The sequence below is a fragment of the Pseudochaenichthys georgianus genome, chromosome 18 (genome assembly GCF_902827115.2).
Source record: "Pseudochaenichthys georgianus chromosome 18, fPseGeo1.2, whole genome shotgun sequence".
Classification (NCBI taxonomy): Eukaryota; Metazoa; Chordata; class Actinopteri; order Perciformes; family Channichthyidae; genus Pseudochaenichthys; species Pseudochaenichthys georgianus.
The window spans coordinates 18,322,648-18,335,177 of NC_047520.1; the positions used below are offsets into that span (position 1 = coordinate 18,322,648).

At 42.9% G+C, this 12,530-nt stretch overlaps 1 protein-coding gene across 14 annotated transcripts in view; it reads right to left on the bottom strand.

Annotated features, from left to right (window-relative positions):
• Window positions 1–8,931, bottom strand: part of LOC117463550 (receptor-type tyrosine-protein phosphatase delta-like) — a 405,065-nt gene extending 396,134 nt beyond the window's left edge. For 9 of the 14 annotated variants that reach the window (XM_071206543.1, XM_071206542.1, XM_071206541.1 and 6 more), the window contains exons 1-3: window positions 8,815–8,931; window positions 8,566–8,678; window positions 8,396–8,431 (exon numbers count right to left, since the gene is read on the bottom strand). The gene's annotated coding sequence lies outside the window, so the exon portion shown is untranslated. The remainder of the gene's footprint in view (window positions 1–8,395; window positions 8,432–8,565; window positions 8,679–8,814) is intronic. The other 5 variants (XM_071206550.1, XM_071206549.1, XM_071206548.1 and 2 more) reach the window with 2 other exon arrangements.
• Between the last annotated feature and the right edge of the window lie 3,599 nt (window positions 8,932–12,530).

Here is a 12,530-nt window from a genome sequence, read left to right on the forward strand (position 1 = left end):
GGAGGGGGCCTCATCTCGCGGAGGGGGCCTCATCTCGCGGAGGGGGCCTCACCTCGCGGAGGGGGCCTCATCTCGCGGAGGGGGCCTCACCTTGCGGAGGGGGCCTCACCTCGCGGAGGGAGCCTCAACTGAGCATGCGGTGCAATTAGTGTGGCGCGGCACGGTGGCGCCGCTGCGAGGCACTAACCAACCGAGGCACTAACCGACCCCCCCCCCCGCCCTCGTCGACGCTCGTGAAACAGAGGGCCTCATCATCTAACTGTGCGTGGGGCCTCAAGTTAGCCAGGGGCGGCCCTGCTTACAACTCTGATACTTTTGGGTAGTTGCAGATGGTGGTAAGCAAAACACTCCTCATCTGAGTTAAACATGTGTGTCAGGATAATAGTTATGAACTGGAAAGTGAGCAGACCATGTAACACCCACTGTGCTCAGATGGTGTTCCTCTTGTATCATGTTTTGAGGTCATTATTGCAATTTGTTGGAATACACATGGTGGTATATATTCAGGGTTTCATTTCAACTTATTTTACAGTCCTCCTAATTTTCCCTTTGTTGGCATTTGGTACTTTTTCCCCGTAAATTGCATTATTTCTTGTGTCTCAATGTTGTTGATGTATTGTCAATTGATCAATGAATTGCATCTGAGCTTGTGCAGACGGAAGCTGTATGTGGAGTGCTGGTTAAACAGGTTCTTTTTAATGAAAAATGTCAGATATAATTGATGGAATATGATTGAATTATTTTGATCCCTACAATCAAAGTGTTTGAAAGCTACCTGCTTGTGAGCCAGGCCATCTTATGCCAGGTCTTCACAAGGAATTGCTCCTATCTTGCAGGCAATAATGTAAACTCTTTTTCACTCTGAGGATATCGCATTCCCCAAGTCAACAGTTCAATCTCACCTTCCTCGCCCACTTCTCTCCGAGCAGCAGATGCCATTATTTGTCATGCCCCCGCTTCTCTTCCCCCTCTCCCACCTCCACTCGGGGCCCACTAGATGGATCGGCTCTCCCTCAATCCCTGCTTCCTCTCCTCAGACGGGGAGATTGATTTGTCTACAGGACGCCTCTGACCTTTGATATGATCTGATAACGGACGCATGGCCCTAACCGAATTAGACAATCAAAGGGAGGGGGGGGGCACATTAGGAGTGAGATGAGGTGTTTCCTCTTCCCTCATTCCTCCGCCTTTTTCCAAGATGGTTAGACCAACCGTCCATCTCCACATATCAGACGCCCAGGGGGAAATAAAAGATGTGTTTTCAAATTGCACTCTGCCTAAAGGCTCTTTCGGCCAAATTTAATTTTCACCTAACATCGATTTTCACCTTACTCCCAACTCAATGGATGTAATGTTATCTGGTGTATTTCTGTGCTGCGCAGGAATACAGGGAGATGTTGCTCTGCTGCATGTCAGAAGACATTTTATACAATATGTCGGCCTCTGCATGTCTGGGGAGCAGATGATTGAGAAGCTACCCTTTCCCTCCGTCAGTTCTTTTTTCTGTCTTTGCTATCATCGGGGATATTTCCAAAATCAACTTTCAGCAGCATCTTTTTGACTTGACCTTTGATCTTCTACTGAAACACTAGAAACAAATGTATGTTTAAGTATCTAACACTGAGATTTGTTCCAACCAATGACGTACAGATGCAGCAAATTAAAACCGCACAGACTTACTCGCCTTCTGTTGTGAAATGAAGACGGCTCACAGTGTGCAAGACACTTTAAGGTCTAAAAATACACCTGCTACCATGCAGCGGGGTTCTCATCCTAAAAGTATCTGGCTCCCATAACCATGAGTAAGAAAGGCACTTTGAAATGGTCCCGGTTACAAACCAAGGAATGTTTAACATGGTGTAATAGACCTGTCTGTCTTCATGATCCCGACAGAGCTTGTTTTGTTCTTTGCACTCTAAAAAAATGAATGGGGAAAATAAAAGTGCGTGAGGTACATCGTGTTCTATTTTAAATGCCTTAATAATTAATGACAGATCATAAAGATGCTCAACAAGCCACAGTGATATTTGAAACATTGCCTCATGATCAGAACACTGAGGATAACGCGTATATTGTAGAAAAGAAACACTTCAGCTTGCACCTGTTTTGACATTTTAAGAAGCGCTGTGGTGTCAGGGCTGAGTGAACAACCGCGGCAGGCAGCCCATCCAAAAAAAATAAAAAGTTGACAAGCCAGACAGAAGAAAGGAGAGATTCTTGACAGATCCCAGCTTCTTTCATTGGAACATATGAAGGGGGAAACAAAGGCGAGGCGGTGGCTTCAAAGTGGGCGACGCTGCTGCAGAGCCAACAAATGTGTGAAAACACACACATGAGACCTGCTATCACAAGACACGACACATAACCAGGCCGGTGCATGGACAGAAGGGGTGTGTGTGTGAAGGGAGGATGAAGCAGCAGCTTCATCCTCCCCCCCCCTCGTTCTTCTTGGTACCATTTGTTTGTCATCTTAAACTGGCAGAGAGCTCAGGAAGCCAGCGTCTTACATAACCCCTCCCCAGTACGGCTCTGTGCTGAGCAACTGATCCCTCCCAAAACCCTCATTGTTATTCTCCCATGATGCCGAGGGATCTGCGAGCACCCACAGCCAAATACAGCCGGCAGAGTGGGAGGTGTGTGTACATGTGTGCTCTGTCGGGGGACTCACTAACTGCACACTCAGGATTACGGAGGGAACACAACTCGCTAAACTCGTGCTGTTCAAATTGTCAGAATTTCCTCTGTTTTTTGATTTCCAATTTAAATTCATATCAGATTTCTGTCAATTCCCTGTGACGTCTCCAAGTTGGCATTTGGAGACTTTGGTCTTTGGTTTTTGTAACCATAAAGGACACCAGACACTTAACACCATAATAGTCAATCACTAGGTTGGAGACCAGGAGCTGTCCCCTGGATTTCTTTCATAAAAAGCTTCAGAATATTTAGATTCCTGCTCATTTCGTTATACTGCAGAATATGTGATCGTACCCATTGAAAGATCCCACGGGACATGTCTTTGTCAAATTGCATCTCCACTTTTTAGTCACCTATCTCAAGCTGCGAGACATTCATCAAGGCAAAGGGGGAGGGTTTCATAATGTGCACTATACCACACTGTAGCACACTTGCAGGGGTGTCCACTCTCAGAGAGGCAGAGATTTCACCCTGTCTCACAGACTGTCAGGTGTTTGATTTAAATGTCCAAGGTAGGGCTTGATCAAATAGTCTGATGAAAGACAGAGAGAGGACACCGGGTCCATGCTTTGCACTCTCAGTATTTACAGCACAGAGCTCCACTCAATGAAAAATGCATAAAGCATAAATTGCCTCATATCTTACTATCAGTCGCCTGTTATGCAGAAGAGAAAAAAGTATTCTTTGGGAAATGGAAGTGTGGGAGCAGGGTTTTGTGATACTGTGTACATTTTAAATTTCAGTGCTGTAAAATATGTTTAATAAATGATATTCGTTGAATACACAGCCTCACGGATCATAACACAATAGTAAGACTATTTCATTCTCAATATGATGAATCGTTTGTTCTTCTACAAACCAAATAGAGTTTTTTGAAACTAAACCCTGTTTAAACACATCTGTTAAAAACTGCATTACACCCTCCAACTTGTTTGCTCATTTCTTTTCAGTGGTGCCCTTTATGGTGAGGAGAAGACACATGTTGTTCACCGTGACCTCCGAGTGACTGCTGCAAGCTCTGAGGTATGAATATAATCATAAAGTGTGAATGTAGAAGCTGCTGGGACAACCGAGATGACTGCCTCCGAAGGTAAAACTAAGCCAAGTCTTCGTCAGACATATTCTCGTAAGGAACATTTGCACCAGCCTTCCTTTTTCTTATTACTGACCTGAAATGACAGAAAGAGAGACGGCCTTGCATCAATACTAAAGGAGAAAGTGGGAAGTGTGAGGAATTATAAGCATGCCTGCGATGAAGACAGAGGGAATGAAATATATCATAAGGTCAGAGGCGGATCGTTTGACAAAGACTACAACAACCTGCCGCTCAAGTTCACTTTCCTCCTCTGCTACTTTCTTTTTCAAAACACTTTGATCCTCTCTAGCCTTTCCCATGGTGGACGTCTCTTGGATAGCAACCGAGTAGGTCTAATTGATTTCTCTTGTTCCTGTCGGTTAGAGGCAGCAGCATCGAGCTGTGCAGAGTACCTCGGCTCCAGCCTGCCTGCATTATTCTTTTTCTTTTTTCTTTGTCCCAGCAGGCTATAACCCAACTCCCAACCTACTAGTGCCCTCTTAAATATTATTACATACAAGCTGAAGCATGTATGGAGATGAAGAAAAAAATCCCACACCTTCATGCAGTACAAGGTCAGGATGTAAGATCAAATTGGCATTTGCTCTTTGGGAACAAGTCATTATCTCAGCTAGCTGTGCTAACATGCAGGGCGATGGTGATATGGAGAAAAGCAATCCAAAGTGCACACTTTATGAAAAATGTAGAGCCGTGGTGAGAGTAGCTGCTGCAGTTATTATACTGTACAGCTGTTCCCCATGGTGTGTGCTATTAGTGCAGGCAGGGATCTGTCTCAGGGCAGCACATCCACAACATCCTGCTCCTGTCTGCATCTTTTGTCAGTATCCATCAGTTTGTGACTTCCTGTCATGTTAGAGCAGATGGAAAGCAACACTGGTTTTGTTGTTGTTTCTCTCCAGTTCAGCTGTTTTCTTTAGGCAGTAGCAGTACAGTAAGTCAAACAGAGAGCAGACACATCGGGCTGAGGTGAAATTAACATCATGCATCGCTGAGCCTGGGCTAGAAGTCCCGTTGCCGTGAGAGTGAAGTTAGGTAAAGGGGAATAAAGGACTACTCCATAGACACTCGGCCACTTTCTCATCGCTCCAAGCTACAGACAGCCGGGAATAAAAGCACTAATGAAATCAGCAGTATTTCATTGAAACAACAAGCATCCATGCTCCTGTGTACAGTACTCCCACATCCTATAATTCATTCAAATGTCATGGCGATATGTTTAAATATTACAAGATTTCATTTGAATAGGTCAAATAGTATTGCATTTGCCCTGCAGTGTGAATAACGTGCAGAGTTAGAAACGTATGGCAATTTAAACCATGCAATTGTCAATCCTGAGACACTATGCTGCAGATGAATGATGTGATCAAAGTGAACATGGACAGGAAGTGCACTGAAACACTGCTGCTGAGGGATAGCTCCACCTTTTATAAAGAGAAGTAGCACAAATAAATGTGTTGATAGCCACAAATGATTTAAGATACATTTATTTTTTACTTCCCATCTACTCGAACACTAAAAGATGTCAATTAACAACTTCCCCCGTTGATAACTTACATGAAGTTGATATTTTGCGTTAATGGTTAATTGAATTGAATGTTTTATTATGCAAATACGCCAACATATTAGATAAACTGGCTGATTTTACATTTTTCCAGACCTATTATCCACTTGCCACTGTCGATTGACCTCTGACCTAAAGACGTGATACTCTGCTATCAGGTGACACAATGTTCTGATCATCCATGGTAAAGAACCTGTCTCAGTTCGACAACATAAACAGCCTGCGTTGCTTCACTGTCTTATTGTATCTCATACATCAGCCTAATAGCACTGATGTCTCCTGCAGAAGGCAAAAGTTGCTGTTAACAACTTAATGAGAGTCTGATTTATGACTGGAGCCATGTGGGTGATAAATAAACAGCACAGGTGCGAGGAGCAGTTTCTAATCAACCGCTAAGAAAAAGACATTACATTTAAGATTGTGTTTGTGTGCGGGGGATTGGGTGTATAAGTGAATGTGATTAATCATGCATTGCTAACAGTAACCGCATGAGTTGCTGATGAGGTGCACCAAATGCTCAGTCTCCACACATTTCATTTCTGCATTGAAAACACAAAGAATTGGTAATACACACATGTGAATAGCCACATCCCCTGTTATGTAACACCCATGTTCATGCGGATTCTGAGGAATGATATCATTGCCATGCACCATTCAGACTTGGCTGCATGAGATGAGAACGTTGGCAGCTAATGCATCAGCTAGCACGAAACGAAGCCTGCCTCATCCAAGAGCATTAGGATGTGGATAAATAAATAAAACATTGCCACCATGAGAGGAGAGGCAGTGTGACAGCAGGATATTTCTTGTTCCCGCTTTCATGTTGGCAGGAACTCGCATTTTATTTTTGGATGAATCAAAATTTCCTGAAAATGCCTGTGTCAGGTGTATCTAATTATCTGACAGCGTGCTCATTATAGATCGGCCCCTGGGAGCCCGCTACTCGCCGTGCCGAGCCTTGGGCCGCAGTCGAGGTGCAGCTCAGTGAGAACACAGACGCTGCTTTCACCTTTATGCAGAGAACTTTGCAATATGTGCCCTCTTCTCACCCTGCAAATCATAAAACTATAGCAACTAGTTTCAAGAAGGATAAACTGAATGCATTGTGCAATCTGATAAACAGTAAGACAGTCAGAGAAATGTGCAATTCCAAAGAGAAAATAGCTATAAATTCATTAGCAGCTGTTATGACAGCCCCTGTCGTCTCAGCATGCCCTGATTACGTCACCTGGATGAGTTTTATAAACCATAATTACAGCTTACTCCTGTTCCTCTCCAGGGAGGTGCAGCAGGCAGAGGAAAGTAGGTGTGTGCCACATACAGCAACCTATGGTAAAGCGTAATTAATAGGAGAAAGATGTGTAGTAGAGGATGTCTAACTGGCTCTTGGGGTCGCTCACACCGTTCACTACTTCTAAATGTTGCTCAGCAGTGATTGAGGCAGACCTGGAGAGGAGTTTTGGGAGTATCACTCAAATGGAAGACGGAGGAGGATAGCTAAATGTTGCCAAAATGGGAGCGCTGCTGGGTAAAAGATGGCAGGGGACATTCTTACCTGGGACTAATCCATGAAAGCTGAGTGAGGAATTCACTGCCTGACAGCAAACGATGCTGAACAGCCTTTGCAAACAGGCAAACTATCCTGAAGGGCTGCTGTATTTCAACATTTCATTATGTGGCCATTTGTTGTGCAGTGCTTAAAACAGGAGGAGAAGGGAATGTGTTGTCTCCTGCTGGAATTGTTTCTCACATTGGTGCTGGCAGTTTTCATTGATTATCATTATTCAGATGGTGTAAGATGTCAACAGTGTCCATCTATAAATAGATAGATGGAGCCCCCATGTCAACGCTGACCTCACAGCAGAAAACAACCTGATATCCTAACTAATAACTATCTGTATGGTTATTTTGTGTTAACTCCTAGATGCCCTCCTGTAATGGCCTCCTTCCCCTCTGTGCTTCCCATTAAGTTCGTGTTGAAATACAACAGTATCGCCTATCTCTGGCACATCCTCCTGACTGGCAGAGCGTAATGCTATTACCTCTGCTCGATGGTCATGCTCACTTAGCCCTCTGTCCCTCTGCTGCAGCCATGCACACATATCCCCCGGCCTGTGTGTGTGTGTGTGTGTGTGTGTGTGTGTGTGTGTGTGTGTGTGTGTGTGTGTGTGTGTGTGTGTGTGTGTGTGTGTGTGTGTGTGTGTGTGTGTGTGTGTGTGTGTGTGTGTGTGTGTGTGTGTGTGTGTGTGTGTGTGTGTGTGTGTGTGTGTGTGTTTGCGTGTGTGGGTCGTCTTTTCCCTCATTTGTGGTTGCTTCTCCGGACCACAAAATACGGAGGCACACAAACTTTTCAGTTCATTATCCTGCCTTTTTCCGCTTTTTTGTTTCTAGGGCTGCAAATCACAGGTAATTGGCTACATGAATCATTTGTCAGTAGTAGCTGACTAACACTCTTTCACACACACAGAGAGAGGCTGGAATAAATTATTTTTTATAGCTGGCAGTGATGGAGGTGCTGACACACTAATGCGCATGATCCACTGTCAGTCACCAGTCAAACATGACATCAAAGCCTGTCAGATAACAGCAGCAGGATGGGTAAAGAGAGTGAGTCACACACCCCCCTTCCCCTGCATCACCTGAGTCTGGAGAACTGGGCACACACGTTCACAGACAACCCCCTTCAAAGCATGTCAGTTTTCAGGAGCGGAAAGCAAACTTTCTCAGCACGTCCCGCAGCTCACACACATTACATCACCTCCTCCAGACATCTTCTCTGCACAGTTTTTTTTAAATGATGGCGTTAAAATAAAACCTGTAAATATCTCGCCACCATCTGGAGTGTGAGGCGTGCAGCTGCGCGCATATCACCCAAAACGCAGCTCCAGGATATGCAGGAATCTGCGCCCTGGACACCTCTCACATCGCGGCACGACACATAACTTGGAGTAACTGACACTTAATCCCACACAGAAAAAACATGGAGAGAACCTTCCAACAGCCATTCACAAACAGGGGATGCAGAGAAAGTCTATACTACTTACTATATACCCAGGCGGTAGAATGCAAAGCCCCGGTTACTGTAATTAAAATAGAAGAATGGGAAAATTAAGCACACGCTTGTTTAATATTTCCATTAAAGGTGAACTCAGTATGGTGATAGCTGCATGCACACTACATCATGGAGCTTTTGATCATCCGAAGGTCGTCTTACCGGAGCTGTCCGGATAAATTCCTGAGGAAATTCCAGAGGAGTCCCTTCTTCCTTCTCTCAAAGTCAGAAAACAGCAATGTTTTTCTTATTCCAAAAACAGGCCCGCGGTTACACTGAAACAGAGAAGAGACCAAAACAGCCACAACAGATTCCATTAGACCGGAGAGTCCCCCCAAACACCACCCCAAAAAGTGTGGACATAACATCTGTGAAGAGCAGCAAACAAAAGGAAGTGTGAATAAAGCGTACCTGCTCTCTGTCACTGCGCACAGAGGCAAGGAGAGCGGCAATAACACTGAGAGCGCAGCTTTTCTTAGGAAACGCACCCCGGCGAGCTGTCAGATTACACCAGCACACACTCACACACACTCTCACACACACTGCTCCCGGCGACGGCTGGAGAGGGAGGGGGGTGGACGAAGAGAGGAGGGGAGGGGGAGACTGCACTTCACAGTCCCGCCGCTGGGGGGCCAAAAAGAGGAGACCTAAGGTTTAATCATAAACTGAATATAAAGTGTAACGGCTTATTTTTGCTTTAATGAGCTGCTATTATCTTTTAAAATCTTTATGTTAAAACGCATCATATCCTGTTATCATCATCATTAATTGGTAATACCTGCAGCTTATTCATTCATGGCTCTGCTTCACAAGTACAATTGTGTTCAAGTACTCTTGCCAAATGCATATTTCATGTGTATTTTTTCATATAAATGGTTAAATCACACTTTTTGTATTACACAATAAGCACATTTCCTTCAAAAGTTGTAACCCATAAGGTTATTTCTCTATTTGTATGAACATTATTACTCAAGTTTGACGCATCCTTTTACAGTTCTACTGCAGAACAATCAGTTCAATCTTTGTAATTTGAAGATTCTGGTCTCATAATAATGAAATGTTATATCATAATTGTCAGATAATGTTTCTATTTTTTAAATATATGTTTATATTGGGAATGCAATGATGTAGCCAATCAAAGGCCTTTTGTTTGCTTGCTAGTTCCCAGCCTTTATTGAAGATTCAACTTATTGTCATTACGTAGCACATGTATGCAACAAAATGGTTTCTCTGCATTTGACCCATGGTGTTAGGAGCAGTGTGCTGCCATTATGTACGGCGCCCGGGGATCAGTGTAGGGAACGGTGTCTTGCTCAGGGACACCTCGGTAGCACTTGGTCTTTCCGGGACTTGAACTGGTGACCTTCCAGTTGCCAAGCCAAGTCCCTATGGACTTTGCCACCACTGCCCTCATGAACCTTGTGATAGCTGTTTACAATAAATGCATAATTATTCATGCCTTATTCCACATTTAGCAAACATTAGGTTGTTTCTTTATTTCTTTAAAAGTCCTTAGGTCAGATTGTCCAGGTCTGTTATGATATACCGCTGCTGCTCAGAAGTGTTTGGCGCACACAGTTATTTATGTCTATATCATTAATTAGCTTTTTTATATGCAGTTATGTTATTCTCACTAACATATAAGAATATGTGTGATCAGTGTTTTAGTTCAGTATAAAACTTGAAAGGTGTTACAGTGGTGATTGTACTTGTCACAGCAGGTTAAGCACACCTGTAAATAACACTGGCTCTCCATAACAGGAAGTACAGCCTCGATTAACGTCATTAATGACACAAAGTTATATTGCACCTCCAACAGGTCGGATGGAACAATTGGCTTACTGGATTAATAAATAAAAGTAAAATCTTTCTGTGTGTCTGTATTCATTTAAATATTCCCCATTGATATGCGTTTGTTTGTGTCGGTTATGAGCTGAGGTTAATGCTGGGGGGTGTTTTGACAGCTACAGTGGAACAAAAGTGCTAATGTTTGTGGTTTCATGCAGGTGTGGACTGGCACTGAATCACAGTCTGTGTGACGGGTGTTAAAATTGGTCTCTGTTTTGGGGAGTTTAACTGAGGTAAAACTATACGCAGTATATTCCTTTTTCACAGAGGACATTTTGACATGTCACAGTGGAGACAATGAAAAAGAAAAGACTGTTACATTTAGCTGCGCTTGAATAACATCATTGTTAGTGCTTTTACTAAATCAAGTCTGCTGATTATGGGTCTGTTGGACTGCCGTTCTGTCCACAGGCGAATATAATGTTGTTCATTACATGTAAATATGACCAAAATAGTATATTGTGCAAACTGAGCCTTCGGAGTGACAGTGGACCTGAGGATAATGCTGCAGGAGAGAAGTTTCTGAGGACACAGTAATAGTTTTTTTTGGTCATGAAAATACAATCCATTGTAAATCATGTGAATCCAGCTGACTACAACTGCTGTCCTCTGTGAATGAGAAACTACAAACCGTTCAGAGAACAGAGACTCTTTGATACCAAAAATACTGTTTTGTGAAGGACTTTATTGGATTTGTGTGGAATATCTTATACTCAAATACAAGCTATTTAATATGGAGTTTGGGGGTTCTAAGGTGGATACGCGTGTTGATAAGCATAATGAGTTTAATGTAGAGGGGGAATGTATTTATGACTGTGATTTTGATTTCAAAATAAATAATTTCCTTTTAGATGTCAAGTTTTGTCAGTCAGTAGGAGAAAAGTACCGGCTGATACTGTTACAAATGTATTTTAAAATCATATTAGCAGGCATTTTGAACGATAAGATTATTTGATAACAAATATTGTATATGTATTTTAGTGTTGAGAATAAGATGCACTCGTGCTGGAATGATAGGTGAGTTCAAGAGGATCGGTTGTGCGTAAAAATGTGCAACTAAAGACTGTAACCACTTGTTTACGTTCGTTATCAGGTGTGCGTGGTCACGTGTGCAGCAGCTGATTGGCCCTGGCTGCAAACGTTTCACTGTACAGTGATGTGTGTTGGACTCGTGCTGAGAAACGTCATTATCCGAGATAAATAATCGGCTGGTTTTGAAAATATAGCGTCACAGGTCCACCTGAGTAAGCTAGGCTTGTGATATTTAATGTAAAAGTTAATGTAAATTGCAGAGAGCGACGACGCTCGGATAAGAAAGCCCCATGCAACTCAGATGAAGTGTGTCCCAGACTTGGAGTAAATGACCTGGATGATCTTCTACCCGGAGAGGCGATGAGATGCGATTAAGGTAGGACTGCTGCCTGTGTTGTGCATTTTGTGTAAAGTATGTGCATTTGGTAGAAGTTGCCATAAAGCTCTCAGTCTTGATGTACTGCCACTGCCACTAGCTAGCATGAAGTCCACTCGTGTTTTGATTTGACATTGCAGACCTATCGCTCTGGAGTTGTGCCATCCCTCAGGTGTTGTTGCTGCCAGCCTTGAGGAGTTTTATAAAGAGGCAGGTAGTCTTTGTGTGCTGTGTACACACTATTCTCTCCTCTTGCAAACAGTTGTTCAGTATCTGTAGTCCTTGTTTGAATTACTGATGTTGTTAAATGGTGTCCTTTGTTTTTGCTCATGTTGCAATGCAATTGTGAAAAGTAACTAGTTACATGTACTTTAGTACTCAATGCACTTGGGGGTACATGCACTTTACTCAAGTATTCATGCCAATTTGCACTTCTACGCCATAACATTTCAGATGTAGTAGACTGTTTACAGTTTTACATTTACAAATGCTCAAATGCTGTGTCTTTTGGCAATTAAATATCCATTATCTCACCAAAAAAAGAAAGTTGACTAAAATATTTCTTATTAGTGATTTATTTTTCTTCTTTCCTCTCAAGTTTATCTGAATCGCTGCATTTCCACCAGCTAAAGCAGTAACATGCTGCTTTAACATTGATAGTATTAATAATAATTGAATAACGTCATGTTATAATATATCTTTCAGTTTATAGGGATCCAACCAGTCCTCGTAGCCTACTTTATACTTTAACAACATATTGCTGATATCCCTTTTTTACTTTACTAATTTTTAGATGTACTTTTACTGGAGTTGTACACACCCACTGACTGCTGTTTATCTCACCCTGCAGTAACCTCAGAACATACACCGC